At 35.1% G+C, this 15,631-nt stretch overlaps 1 protein-coding gene across 2 annotated transcripts in view; it reads left to right on the top strand.

The window, feature by feature from the left end:
* CCSER1 (coiled-coil serine rich protein 1) overlaps positions 1–15,631 on the top strand; it is a 1,210,854-nt gene that overhangs the window by 146,181 nt on the left and 1,049,042 nt on the right. The gene's annotated exons all lie outside the window — the stretch shown is intronic.

The raw sequence follows: 15,631 nt of genomic DNA, 5'->3' as shown, positions 1-15,631 counted from the left end.
AGCATATATACACATATATGTGAAGATGAATATATTTATATGTGTGTTTGTATTTAAGTATATATACACACAAATATATATCTCTTGAATGATAATCGTCATTCATCATGGACAGAGATAGTATGATGAGATAATACAGAGATGGGAAACAGAACATTTAAATTAAAATTTCTCTTTATCCTTACTAGCAGGCTGTCTTTGGAAAATTGGTTAATATCCTTGAATCCATTTTGCTTTCTTTTCTGTAAAATGGGGATAATGAAGCCAAATTTGTAGGGAGGGTTAGAGATAATGCATATAATGTGGTCAGCAGTATCATTTCATGTTGTTCAATTTGTACAGTTTACACACATCAGAACATTGAGGCCAGTGAGCTCTTTGTTTATGTCTCAGTATAGTATTTCTAATACGCTAACGTGATTTAAATCCAAAAAATATGATACTGCTGATCACTTGGGTACATAATTACCAGAAGTGGAATTATTATGTTAGCATACATGAAGTGATCCTTGGGAATCAAATAACTAGTAGTGATTTAATGTCCATTAATCTTTATTCTACTTGGCTAATTGTGATCTGTATTTTTATCAACAAAAGATAAAAACATGGACTTTGCAATTGGAGAGACTTGGTTAAAGCCCTGAATTAGCCTCTTAGTAGCTATATGAACAGTCTATTTACATCTACACATTTGTGTAAGAAAAATATAATTATAATAAAATTTTACCAGGAACGTTATTGTGAGGATTAAAGGAAATTGCACATTTAAAAAGCTTATTACAGTGTTTGATACAGAAAAATCAATAAATATTAGCTACTATATTATTATAGTCATTACCATTGTTACTACTTATGTAGTGGCACTTTTTATCTCTCTTCAGAAACCAGACTTAATCTTTGCACAATTTCAGAAGTGTAAAAGTTATGGTAACAGGATAGACAGCAATGCTTTTGGAGAAAAATATATGACAGTGACCCATTGGTATTAAGATGGGGAGACAATATATGGAATCATTTATTTTAAGGGTCATCATATTTTGATTAGTTATGATCCTTTTAAAGTCTAAGCCACCCATTAATTTAAAGCTTTATTTTTGTTCTTATGCTGCCAAACATTAATTCTAGACACTGACATTGTTAAGGTAATTCACTGAAAAAATTGATTAGTACTATAATAGAGCAATAACGAAAGCAGTGATTGTAAGAAAAGAAAAGGAAGGGCTAATTCATGCACCTGGATAACATACTTGTGAAACTAATTTATTTTACTGGCTAAGTCATAAAGTGTAATGTAAAAAAATTATGAAGATAACTCAATAAATAGATGCACAAAGATTTATTGAAGGAAAGCATGAAATCTCATGATAGATTAACATTCTCGACATTAATGAAGTTTGATATTATCATTAAAAAAGACAGTTACAGATTCCACTATCCATTTATCTATTGTATATCTGTCTCCTCATCTACCATCTATCCATCTGTCTTTTATCATCTATCCACTTTACTGTCAGAGAACATAGTGATTGCCCTCTGGTCCTAAGTCATTATGAAAGTTATATATTCTTATTTGACACAATATAGATAATGAAATAATTGATCAATATAAGCATATTTGAATATGAAAAAAATGATAATTTTAACATGATAATAGTATGTTAAAAATTTTAAGAAGACCTGACGATAAAACATGCAGTTCTGATTTCATTTCCATATTTTGATTATCATTATAATAGAACTTTAAAAAAGAATATACTCAAAAATACTTTCTTAAGTAATTAAAACATACTGTCATATTCTATTATCTTATTTGCAAAAGGATATACTTCTACTATATCCCTCCCCTGATACTTATTGATTGGGGTTGAATGAGACATCTCTTGATTTTGAGTCTTAATCTGCTTCTTTCCAAGGCTCTTTCAGAATGTCCCCTTGGAGACTATTCTGTATCTCCTAATTCTGGATTAAGGCCACTTACTAAATAAAGTGCAGGGAGAGCTATGGTGACTTCAGCTTCAGGATCTTCTGAATACTGTCTAAAATAATGTCCATCCCTAAAGCCTTGAACTTATCCTTTCTTTGCTTGCTGTACTGGATTTGAGTGCAGTCTATTTGGATGAATGACTTTGAGGATAGTTTCCAAAAGATCTTGTTCCACAGTACAGGTTTTCTAAACCAACCTTCCTTCCTTCCTTCCTTCCTTCCTTCCTTCCTTCCTTCCTTCCTTCCTTCCTTCCTTCCTTCCTTCCTCCCTTCCTCCCTTCCTCCCTTCCTCTCCTTTCCTTTTTTTTCCTTCCTTCCTTCCTTCCTTCCTTCTTCCTTCCTTCCTTCTCTCTCTTTTTTTTCTTTCTTTCATGCAATTTTGGATGTTTTATGTCATCTTCAGTCTTTTCTATTTGTTATTCCCATTCTTCTTTATTTTCCTGAGATAATTATTAACCTATACACCAACTGATAGCGACCCAGGAGTCTTGGGTTATATGTTCATAGAACTATCTTAAATTTTTCTGTGAATATCTTTCTCTCCTGTCTAGGCTGTGAAAAGTCTTAAATTTTTACAGACACACCTCTGAGATATTGTGGGTTTGGTTACATACCACCACAATGAAGCAGAAATTGCAATAAAGCAAGTCAAAATAATTTTTTGGTTTCTCAGTGCATATAAAAGTTTACACTATACTGTAGTCTATTAAGTGTGTAATAGTATTATGTCCAAGAGAATGTCCATACCTTAATTTAAAAATATTTTATTGCTAAAAAATGCTAACCACCATCTGGTTAAAAAAAAAAGAAGTGGAAGGTCTTGCCTCAATGTTGCTGGCCGCCTGCTAATCAGGGTGGTGGTTGAGGTGACTGGCAATTCCTTAAAATAAGACAACAGTGAAGTTTGTCACACTGATTGACTCTTCCTGTCATGAATGATTTCTCTGCAGCATGTGATGCTGTTTGATAGTAGAACTTCACAAAACTTTCAAAATTGGTTTCTCAAACCCTGCTGCTACTTTATCAACCAGGTTTATGCAATATTCTAAATCCCTTGTCATTTTAACAGTCTTCACCAGCAGTACATTTCATCTCAAGAAACCACTTTTTTTTTTTTTTTCCTAATCCTTAAGAAGCAATTCCTTATCCATTCAAGTTTTATTATGAGGTTGCAGTAATCCAGTCACATCTTCAGGCTCCTCTTCTGATTGTAGTTCATCTTGCTATTTCTACCATATCTGCCATTTCTTCCTCCACTGAATTCTTGAGCCCCTCAAAGTCATCCATGAGGGTTGAAATCACCTTCTTCTATACTCTTATCCATGTTGATGTTTTCACCTCATCCCATGAGTCATGAATGCTCTTAATAGCATTCATGGTGAATCCTTTCCAGAAGGTTTTCAGTTTCTTTGCCCAGTCAGTCATATTTGGAATGTTTTTTTGTCCAGGCAGTCATATTTTGAAAGGAATATTTTTTTCTGAGCATTAGTTCTCAAGGGTGGACTTAAAATATTCAGTAAGCCATGTTGTAAACATGTGCTGTCATGTTTATTGTTCCATTTGTAGAGTACAGGCAGAGTAGATTTAGCATAATTATTAAGGGCCCTAGGATTTTGAGAATGGTAAATGAGCATTGGTTTTACCTTAGGTCACCAGTTGCATTAGCCCCAAACAGGAGAGTCCCCTGTCATTTGGAGCTTTGAAGCCAGACATTGACTTCTCTTTACCTACAAAGGTCCTAAATGGCATCTTCTTCCAGTAGAAGGTTGTTTCATGTACATTAAAATGTTTTTGTTTATGGCAGCCAGCTTCATTAATGATCTTAGCTAAACCTTCTGGATAACTTGCTGCAGCTTCTATGTCAACACTTGCTGGTTCGCCTTGCACTTTTCTATTATGGAGATAGCTTCTTCCCTTGAATCTCATGAACCAACCTCTGATAGCTTCCAACTTTTCCACAGCTTCCTCACCTCTCTGTCTTTATAGAATTGAAGAGAATTAGGTCCTTGCTCTGGGTCAGGCCTTGGGTTAAGGGAATATTGTGTCTGATTTCATCTTCCATCCAGACCGCTAAAGCTTTCTCTTTAACCACAATAAAACTGTTTTGCTTTCTTATCATTCATCTGTTCACTAGAGTAGAACTTTTCCATTGCATTCACAGCTTGGCTGACTATTTGGCACAAGATGCCTAGCTTTTAACCTATCTTGGCTTTCACCATGTCTTTCTTACTAAGCTTAATCATTTGTAGCTTTTGATTTAAAGTGAGAGACACACAACTTCCATTCACTTGAATATTTAGAGGCCAGTGTAGGGTTATTAGTTGACCTAATTTCAATATGGTTATATCTCAAGGAGTAGGGAGCCCAAGGAGAGGAAGAGAGATGGGGAAACAGCCAGTCATTGGAACAGCCAGAGCACACACACATTTATTGACTTAAGTTCACTTCTTATATGGGCATATTTTGTGGTACCCCAAAATGATTATAATAATAACATCAAAGATCACTGATCACAGATTATCATAACAAATATAGTAATATTGAAAAAGTTAAAAGTATTGTGAGAATTATCAAAATGTGACACAGACACACTAGGTGAGCAAATGCTGTTGAAAAATGGTACCTGTAGACTTGCTTGACCCAGGGTTGCCGCAAACCTTCAATTTGTAAAAATCACTGTATCTGTGAAGCACAATAAAATGAGATATGCCTGTACTCTTAGTTTATACTGAGACCAGGGCTTAGCATTTAAGTCCCTTAAAACAAGGGACTTGACCTATTCTCAAGGAGCTTTAACTTTAAGAGGCAATTTAGCTTGGAGGGTTTTCTTCTGGCTGGAGGAAAAGGGCAGTAAGTTAGGAAAAATAGCAACAAAAGATAATAATGGAACATAGGAAGAAGGAAGAATAGGATAAAGGCAGTCAGGTTCAAGTTATGTTTTGAAGGATCTAAAAGAGTTTAAAAATTTTCACTTTAGCCAGGGAATCCTTTAAGCAGGTGATTTTGGAATCTGAGTTTCTTCTGGATACTTCCTCAATCCAGAAAAGCAAAACACAAACAAATAAAACCCCAGACAATTGAATATTTGGGATTTTGCTCTCTTTTGTTTTAAGGCCTCTTTTATATAAGCAATTTTATTTATATTGCAAATTCCCCAAATTCACCTATATTATTGCCTTAGCTCTGGCTGCACACTACCACAGATTGGGTAGTTTAAACAACAGAAATTTATTTTCTCCCTGTTCTGGAGGCTAGAATTCCAAGATCAAGTTGCTAGTATTGTCAGTTGTTAGTGAGAACTCTCGTCCTGACATGTTAGACAACTGTGTTCTTTGAGAGAGGAAGAAAGGAAGAAAGAGCAGGGAGAGAGTGGGGAGAAGGACAGGGAGAGGTAGTGAGAGAGAGAGAGAGAGAGAGAGGCCTGGTGTCTCTTCTTATTGGGCACTAATCACATCTATAGGGGCACTAATCCCACACTCATGACCTCATCTGAACTTAATTACCTCTCAAAGGTTCCATCTCCAAATGCAATCACATTGGGGGTTAGAGCTTCAATATATGAATTGCGGAGGGGGGCACAATTATTCAGTCCAAAGCAATGACCTATGTCAAAATCTTTCCATTTAGAAAGATGGCACTCAAATTAGACTTATTGTGAGAATGCATTTAAGAGATTTGTGAGGATATGGCAACAGTTGGTCTAGGTACTTTTTTGTACCTTGTATCTATATTCTCAAACATAGTAACTGGCTGTGTCTAACAGCAGAAATAAGAAATCTTTCATCTTTGATGGGTGAGTGTTTGGAGATTAGACCTATCTGGAACTAAGCTGTCATGGAGAAAAGAAGCCAAGCCAAGGAAAGTTCTCATATGTTTCTGATAAATGCCATAGCCAAGTCTGTCCTATTCAGCTATTGATTAAACAAGAAATTTTATTTGTTAGTTCTTTGAGCTGGCTCAAATGTCAGTCCTGTTGAACTTATGTTTGTCCTCTGCTTTATGTATTAACCTTTATATACTCACAAAAGAAAAAGATGAGAGCAGTCAGGAAGACCAGCAATATTTTTAGTAACAAGACAGATTTCCACCAAGTATAAATTTTTAAATCTGATCAGATAATCAAAAGATCCCTAAAAGCCAGGATCAATCTCTGACAAAATTTAGTACTACGGTCAGAGAGAGCATTCTTCATGCTTTAATAATGTCTAGCTGCCATTTGTTCTTTTTCAGCATGACAAAGAAAGGGGAAGATAAGTGAGGGTGAAGCTAAAGTGTAGCCATTTCAAACATTGACCCTGGGCTACCTCTATAAGAATTTTACAAAGCTGGCATTTTTTTTCTCATAGCTATTTTAGGTTTTTGCCAACTTATCAAAAAAGTCACATCTATCAAATTCCTTCAACATCTTTATCATCCATTATTTAATAAGGACACTGATTTTTGCTTCTGTTTTCTAATATTTGTACTCCCCATAGTAAATGACAAAGTAGCCCTTACTGCGATGTCATGGTCTATGATAGCAGATTGGGTCAGTATTATTAATGGCATTTTCTGATACTGATGTATTCATGCTTTATTTTATGCTGTAAACACAAATGTAGCTTTGATAATCTAAGAAAGAAATATATATAGGAATATAAATTTGAATATTAAAAACTTATATTTAAACATACTATTTGAAAAATACTCTATCAAAAGGATGAAAAATTATTCATGCATCTGTACAAATTATTTCTCACATCAAAAGATTTGACTATTAACCAGTCATACGCAAGAGCTTCTCAAAGAGCGATACTTTCTCTGGGCAGAGATGAGCAGCCTTCCAGAAATGGTGTCCCAATGAATATCTAAAGGAAAGTTTGTGAGAGCAGTGGTTATCTCAAGATCCTGTGGGCTGGCAATCTTCGTTTCACCCTGGAATCTGCTTGTATCTTATTTAGATGTACATAATTTATGGACATTTCAGTGATGTAAAATGTAGGCCTGACTTCCATTCATCTAGGAAGGCTATTGGGGCTTGAGGCCAATGTTGTAACAAAGAAAGTGATGCTTCAGAACTAAGAGATTTGGTAGTAAACTAGGAAAAGTTAGATCCTTTCACGTAATTAATCCTTTAGGGAGAGACCCAGAGGAAATTAAGAGAAGTTTCATATTGCTGTTGTTGTTTCCTTCCTCTTCCCTATTAAAATGCCTGGTGCTTTTACGGGAATATTGGGCCATTACAGTAACTTGTCATATTTGGTTGAAAGCACAGAATGTTGCTATATATCCTGACTTATTTGATTATGTGTTTCTAGAGCCTTTTTGTTTTATTCATTGGACTAGCAGTATCCAGTTGATCCTTGAACAACACAGAGGTTACGGCCCCTGAAATTGAAAATCTGAGTATAACTTTTAAATCCCCCAAAACTTAACTACTAATAGCATACACTTGACCGGAAGCCTTACCGATAAACAGTCAATTAACACATATTTTGTATGTTATATGTGTTGTACACTGTATTTTTACAAGAAAGTAAGACAGAGAAAGTAAAATGTTATTATGAAAATCATAAGGAAAATACATTTCCAGTACTATACTGTATTTATTGGAAAAAATCTGCATATAAGTGGACCTGTACAGTTCAAACTTGTGTTATTCAAGGGTCAACTGTATATTATTCAAGATTTGTTCCCTGTAGAAATTTAACATTTGTTTATGAATTGAGAACCTTGGTCCTACGGGTGAAATACCAACAACTTCACTTGATATTCATGGCTTTGTGTAACTTGGCCCCTATGCAATTTTTTACTTAGGCCCTTTTCACCAGCTCAATAGGTTGTAGCTATGCTAATTTCTTCAAAGGCTGTCCTTATTTTGGCTTCTATATATATATTTTTAAGATTTTTATTTATTTATTTGAGAGAGAGAATGAGAGAGAGAGAGAGCATGAGAGGGAGGAGGGTCAGAGGGAGAAGCAGACTCCCCGCTGAGCAGGGAGCCCGATGCGGGACTCGATCCAGGGACTCCAGGATCATGACCTGAGCCGAAGGCAGTCGCTTAACCAACTGAGCCACCCAGGTGCCCCATTGGCTTCTATATTTTTACTGAATTTGGACTACCTACCTCCTTTTCATCTAACTAAATCATACACAAATTAGTTGATAATGTCACTTTCTCTGTTAAGTGGAAATTTAGATATAGAATACACAGATTCCTATAATTAAATACTTCATATGAAGAAGAATAGAAGAAAGCAAAGGAAATACATTTTTTTTCCCCCTTGGCAATTCAGAATCTGTCCTAATGATAGCAATCGGTGAGCAGCCTAAAACCATTAACTGCAATATATTGGAGTTCTTTGTGTTATTTAAATCATCCATTGAAATTATATACCTTACACATTTGTGATTTGTAATTCATATGTAAAATTCTGAAGAGTGGGTTTTTTTAAGGAGGTAATTGAATAATGTATTTAACTTCTTAAAAGTGAGGATGAACATTATGTAGATTATATTGCTCCTCATACTTTTGCAAAGTGAAGCCCATTAAATAACCGTCAGTACTACAGAACTAAAGACTAATCAAATATGTCTCATAACCTGGGAGAGAGTCTTCATATATCTAATGTAATTTTTCAACAAAGGTTAATAATTCATATGATACTTGTTCTTTTATTCTGGTCAGCCAAAAAGGTATTGCAAAAGAGCAGAGAAAAGGGAGGAGGAAAGGGGAAGGGGAGAGGAGGAAGAGGGCCTGGAGAAGGAGGAAGAAGGGTGTGAATGAGGAGAGAGGGAGATTTATTTGTTATATGATAACATTGACTATATTATGCTTGAAGTAAAAAGAGATATATAAGGAAAAGATAGAAAGATATAGCTATTAGACAAAGAGCCTGTTTATTCAATAACTAGTTGATATTATGTGTGTAATAGTTGATGATATTTAACCTAGTTCAAAAATCAAGGACCAAAAGATGTGAAAGAGAATTTAATGAGATATTTCTGGAAAAGGAATGGAAGGGAAAGGCAAAGTGAAGGTGAAGGGAAGGGGAAAAAAAGAAAAGACAAGACAAGAAAAGAAAAAGAAGTTACTGAGAATATTTCCTCTTACTAGAACCTAACTAGTCCAACCACTACATTTCTGACAGTGTTGAAATCAAATAGCAATAATCCCCTGAAGGGACAGGGATTTTATCTGTTTTGTTCTCTATTACATCTTCAGAGCCTAGAATATGGCTGGATCAAGTATGGACATAAGAAGTTTTTTTTTAAATAAATTGTATTGTTGATTTAGGTAAATTGCGTGGGATAAATATATAAAGTGACTAGTTATTCAATAACTGTTTTACTTTGTATTAGATTATAATTCCATGCAGATTAAAAACTAAAACTTGCATCATTGCCTTGATTCATATTGTATTGTATGTAATAATCATTAGTATTAAAAACAAGCAAACACGTAACTGACAAAGTTCCCAAGTAAAGCATCTTTGATTGGGCTGATAAAGAAGAAATGTGAGGTTATCATAAAAGCTGACACACATGTAAATTAGTTTTTTTTTTTTGATCTAATAAATGGCAACACATATAGGAAAATTATACTCAACATAGTTTTATTTATATATAATTAATGGAATATTTCCTGTGCCACGTTTTAAAATATTTCTTTTAAAAGATGATAATGTTAATTTATTAGTGGTATTATTCTTGCTTCATTGACAAATCTAAGTAGAATATATTACTCTAACCCCCCCCCCAAAAAAAATCTTAAAGGGAGGAGAAAGAATGTGCTTGATACAGTAGAATATAAAGAATTTGCAAAGCATTTTTTTTCTCTAGGTGAATTGAATACATATGTATATATGTATGTATGTGTGTATATATATATGTATAGTGTGTGTGTGTATACATAGTGGCTTAGAATGGCAAAAGTCATTCATCTTGCAAGATTTTTTGTGGGTCAGAAGTTGAGACAGGGTGTAGCAAGAGAGTTTTCTTTTGCTCTGTGATGTTTAAGACCTTTGCTAGAATACAAAATCCTTTCACTCACGTCAAGTGGTTGTTAATGGCTGGCAACTAAGGGACTTGATGGGCTTGTCAGCCTGGGTATCTCTGTAGACTTGGCTTCCTCCCAACATGGTGGCTGGATTCCAGCAGCAAGTGTCCCGAGAGAGCCAGACAGAAGGCATAGTGCCTTCTAGGACCTAGCCTTAAATTACACAGCATCACTTCCACCACATTCTTTTAGGCAAGGCAGTCTCGAACACTGCTGTCTCATAAAAAGTATGTATTGTGTTCTTGTATTTCTAAAATGTTTGAAGATGTATTTATTGCCTTATTAATGAAGTAGTATGGTAGAGACTCGTGTTGGCTAACTAATGATTTTCACTTTATTTCCATTAATTTATAGTGTAATTTCCTTTCAAACCCTAGCAATAATGTAACATTTGTGTCAGAAATACCTGAAGTTTTTGTGACCTAAGTAGGAATTTGTAAGGTATTTTATCAGGGATATTAAGTGAATGTCATTTTAAAATATAGATTTCCCCATTTCCCCTGACATTCATATTCTTTTGTAAAATGTTTTAGGGCAACAAAACAGTTATGATTTTTCCTTAAAAAGAGAAATGTTTAAACACCACTAACTTTGGAGGTTTTTTTTAAACTCAAAATTCCCTTTAATCTGTATCATCAGGTTTATTTTAATGGCAAATACAATGTTTTCTCCTTTAGTTAGTTATATTCATATCATTCTTCAAAATTAATTTATGCATTCATGGCATGGTAAAATATGAAAATAATATCCAACAACTTATATACTAGCTAAATTATTATACAGAGTAGTTAACATCATGATCATGACCATTGTGGTATGTTTCTGATTTCTGTTTTAGTATATATACTAAATATTTAGTATATGTCAGAAAAATACATAATATTGAAGAATATTTTTTGCTTTGTCAGAATATAATGATCACATAAATATCCATTATCTATCGATTTTCAGAACTTGTTTCTCTTCTCAGAGACTTTATTGCTAAGGTTTCCTTTATTTTTTTTCCTTTCTACCTCAGAATGAAGGATAGCCAAGGCATACTTATTGTTTTGAAAAATCTGTACTTCCCTTTTATTATTCCATTCACTTTTTTTTAGACCTTAGCAGATTTTTTAAAAAAATGTATTGAAAAATAATTGACATACAATATTATATTAGTTTCAGGCATGTAACATAATGTAACATAATGATTCAGCAATTCTATACAGTATTCAGTGCTCACCACACATTATCCATACAACATCCTTCACCATATAACTTTATCACAATATTATTAACCATATTCCCTCAGATATGCTTTTCATCTCCATGACTTATTTATCTTATAACTGGAAGTTTGTACCTCTTAATCCTCTTTATCTATTTTGCGCCATCCTCCACCCTCCTCCCCTCTGGCAACCATCAGTTTGTCTGATGTCTCTGTATTTATGAATCTGTTTTGCTTTTTGTTTGTTCTTTTGTTTTTGTTTGTTTGGTTATATGTTTTGTTTTTTAGATTCCAGATATAAGTGAGATCATATGGTATTTATCTTTCTCTATCTGACTTATACTACCTCTAGGTCCATCTATGTTGTCCCACATGCAAAAATCTCATTTTTTTATGACTGAGTAATATGCCAATATACCTGTGTGTGTGTGTGTGTGTGTGTATTTCACATCTTTTTTTATCCATGTATCTAGAGTTGATTCCGTATCTTGGCTCTCATAAATAATGCTGCAGGGGCAGTTGGGTGGCTCATTCAGTTAAGCGTCTGACTCTTGATTTTGGCTCAGGTCATGATCTCAGGATCATGAGATCCAGTCCCAAATCCGGGCTCCCTGCTCAGCTGGGAGTCTGCCTGGGATTCTTTCTCTCCCTCTTTCCCTGTCCATCCCCCCATTTGTGTGCTCTGTCTCTAAAATAAATAAATAAATCTTTAAAAAAATAAATAATGCTGCAATAGGTGTGTGTATATCTTTTTGAATTATTGCTTTTGCTTTCTTTGGATAAATACCCAGTAGTAGAATTATTGGATCATATAGTATTTCAATTTTGACTTTTTTTTTAGGAATCTCCATACTGTTTTCCACAGTGGTTGCACCAATTTGTTTCCACCAATGGTGCAGGAGGGTTCCCTTTTCTCCACATTCTCACCAACAGTTGTTATTTCTTGTCTTTTTGATAGTAGCCATTCTGACTGGTGTGAGGTGATATCCCTGATGATTAGTGATGTTGAACATCTCTTCATGTGTCTGTTGGCCATCTGGTATGTCTTTAGAAAAGTGTCTGTTTACATCTTCTGCCCATTTTTTAATTGTGTTTTTTTTTTTTTTTTTTTTTTTTGGTATTGAGTTGTATAAATTCTTTATGTATTTTGGATACTAATCCCTTATTGGAAATATCATTTGCAAATATCTTCTCCATTCACTTGTTTTGAAGTTATAATTTCTCTATTACTTATTGGCCTAACTTGCATTTTTACACTAATTCTTGTATTTTGTGATAGATGAAATATAAAGATATTAAAACTTGAGTGTAATTTAATTTCAGCTAAATATAAGAGCTCTGTCATTTATATGAAGCTCCTAACCATGTATCTTTAGATCAGTGTATTATCACTTCCATTATGTAATAATTAATGAGGCTTATTTTTTATTGACTTACTGACCATTGTTTTTTTAACTTCAGTATCTTTGAGAGCAATGCCACTTGTTCCAGCCTGTATATAATAAAAACTAAGTATTGATACTAATATTACCTTGAGTAAACGAATGCTCCTTATTTTTGAAAAAAAATTTCTTGTTCACCTACAGCCCTTTTCCTGCTCACTTCTCTCTTTTCCTTTTTAAAGATAACTCTATTTTCCCTCATAGAGATTTAGATAAATGCTTTCACTTAATCTGTAAGAAGCTTACTGCTCTAACACTTGAGAAATATTTCTAAAGGAAGAAATTGAAGCTTTACCAAAAACTTGGGAGGAGGGGGCTATTTCTTTCTTGCCCACAGTAGAGTCCTACCATTAAGCATACTTCTTGGAACATAGCAGTTAGTTCGCTAAATATTTGTTGAGTATGTGAGTGGTATCCCAGAGGAATGAAACAATATCATTCTTAGTCTCTTTCTTCACTAGCATCATTTAAGGCAGCAGTGGAAATTTAAACGGTAATAGAGTTTCTTTCTCCCAACTATGATGGTTTTGTGTGATGTAGACTCAAAGTTCATGCCAAGAATAAGTAGACAAAACTAAACTTAGAAAAAAAAAAGAAGAAACAAAAATCTATTTGATGGCACTGGAGAGACAAAGAAGAAACTAGCCCCTGGCCTTTGACACATACTAGACACTAATGTTTGCCTCTTGAGTGCCACATGATTGCTTTAAATTCAGCTCTGCTTTTAGCGATCATCTGTTTTATATCTCAGACTTCAGCAAATATTTTTAGGGGAAAGATGGAGAACCTTAAGATCTTTTCTTAAGGATCTTTCACTTTGAGATCATAGTCCCACACTTCAGCCCCACATGATTTGCATGACCTTAATTGTATTTTTGCCTTCTCTTTCATCAATGTGGCTACCATACTTAGTATTTGCCTCTTTATGTATTGGGGAGGGGGTTAATTTATTGTTCACCTCTTAGTTCTTTAAATGAGTACTTAGATCAACAATTATTGACCTTTCATTTATAATCAATTCATATATCACTTACATCACTAGCAGTTTTAATTTGTTTGCTACATTTTCATTTCCACTGTCAAATTCCTTCCTTAGAGTATCTATTTTTGTAAAATGTCACATAAGTTTATCACTGGGAGACCAGGAAGCAATGTGCCTACATACTTTGAGGTCTGTGCTTAATCTGAGTAGTCCACGCATGGTGACCTGTCACTGATAGACTTTGAAAGAAGGAATTTGTCTATGTCACTAATCATGATCCACGTTTCTTATTTGTGTAGTGATTTGTGGATTGAAGGGCTACTAGAGAAGTTTGTAATTTATACAGTCACACATAGTAGATGTACCATGTGAACTGAAATGTGAATCATATTTTTGGGAGTTCCTTGTATTATTAAACTAAACCATATAACTAAAATTTGTGCTTATCAGAATCATGTAAAACAAGAATTTACAGTTATTTTATTAGTTATCGGTAAAATATAAATTAAAGCCACAATGTGATACCACCATACACTTACAGGAATAGCTGTGGTAGGCTAAGCTGACACACGAATCTAACCCTTGTATAATTTCTTCCCCTGGGAAGATGGGACATCACTACTGTAATTAAGTTATGTTCTATGGCAGAAGGGACTTTGTAGATGTAGTTAAGATTACTAACCAGTTGGCCCTGAGCTAATCAAAAAGGAGATATTCTAGGGGCGCCTGGGTGGCTCAGCTGTTAAGCGTCTGCCTTCGGCTCAGGTCATGATCCCAGGTTCCTGGGATCGAGCCCCACATCGGGCTCCCTGCTCTGCGGGGGGCCTGCTTCTCCCTCTCCCACTCCCCCTGCTTGTGTTCCTGCTCTCACTATCTCTCTCTCTGTCAAATAAATAAATAAAGTCTTTAAAAAAAAAGGAGATCCTCTATATGGGCCGAACCTAATCTCATGAGCCCTTTAAAAGCAGAGAATTCCCCCCCCCCACAGTTGTTAGCAGCATAAGAAATCAGAGTATGAGAGAAATTTGAAGCCTGAGAGTGTTTCAATGTGAAGGATGTTCTTCATTGCTTGATAGACAGGCCACTGGCCACTGACCTGGAGGAGCTTCTAGTAGCTCAGAGTGGTCACTGGCCAATAGCCAGCAAGGAAAAGGAGACCTGATTCCTACTGCTCCAAGAAGCTAAATTTTGCTAACAACCTTAGTGAGCTCAAAAGAGGGTTCTTCCCCCAGAGACTCTAGATAAGAGTGTGGCCTAGCTGCGAACCTGACATTGCCCTAGTGGGACCTTAATCAGAGAACTCAACTGAGCCCACTAGACTTCTTACCTACAGAACTATGAGATAATAATTTGGGTGCTGTTTATCCTGCTACGTTTGTGTTAATTTGTCATGCAGCCATAAAAAATTCATATAATATTAAAATTTTTAAAACTGGCCAAACTAAGTGTTGATACAGACGTGGAACAACTGAAGCTCTTCTTCTGTCTTGGGGAATGCAAATTAGTGCAATCAGTTCAGAAAACTGTTTAGCAATAGCTACTAAAGCTGAAGGTGAAACATATGGACATATCCTAAGAACAGTTCCTAGGTATTTTTCAATACAAATTTATTTGTGCACCAAAAGAAAAAAAAGTACATGTATGTTTACAGACATTTCTTTTTTTTTTTTAAAGATTTTATTTATTTATTTGAGAGAGAATGAGAGAGAGAGAGAGAGAGCATGAGAGGGGGGAGGGTCAGAGGGAGAAGCAGACTCCCTGCTGGGCAGGGAGCCCGATGCGGGACTTGATCCTGGGACTCCAGGATCATGACCTAAGCCGAAGGCAGTCGCTTAACCAACTGAGCCACCCAGGCGCCCTGTTTACAGACATTTCAAAATAGCCTCAGACTAGAGCCGTCTAAGTGTCCATCACCAATAAAATGTATAAATATGTTGTGGTCTATTCCTGCAATGGACTGCATCACCAATAACATGTAT

Source organism: Mirounga leonina, unplaced genomic scaffold, assembly GCF_011800145.1.
Source record: "Mirounga leonina isolate KUSES-001 unplaced genomic scaffold, KU_Mleo_1.0 Mir_129, whole genome shotgun sequence".
Classification (NCBI taxonomy): domain Eukaryota; kingdom Metazoa; phylum Chordata; class Mammalia; order Carnivora; family Phocidae; genus Mirounga; species Mirounga leonina.
The sequence above is the reverse complement of the archived record's forward strand: the minus strand, read 5'-3'. Positions and strand labels throughout refer to the sequence as shown.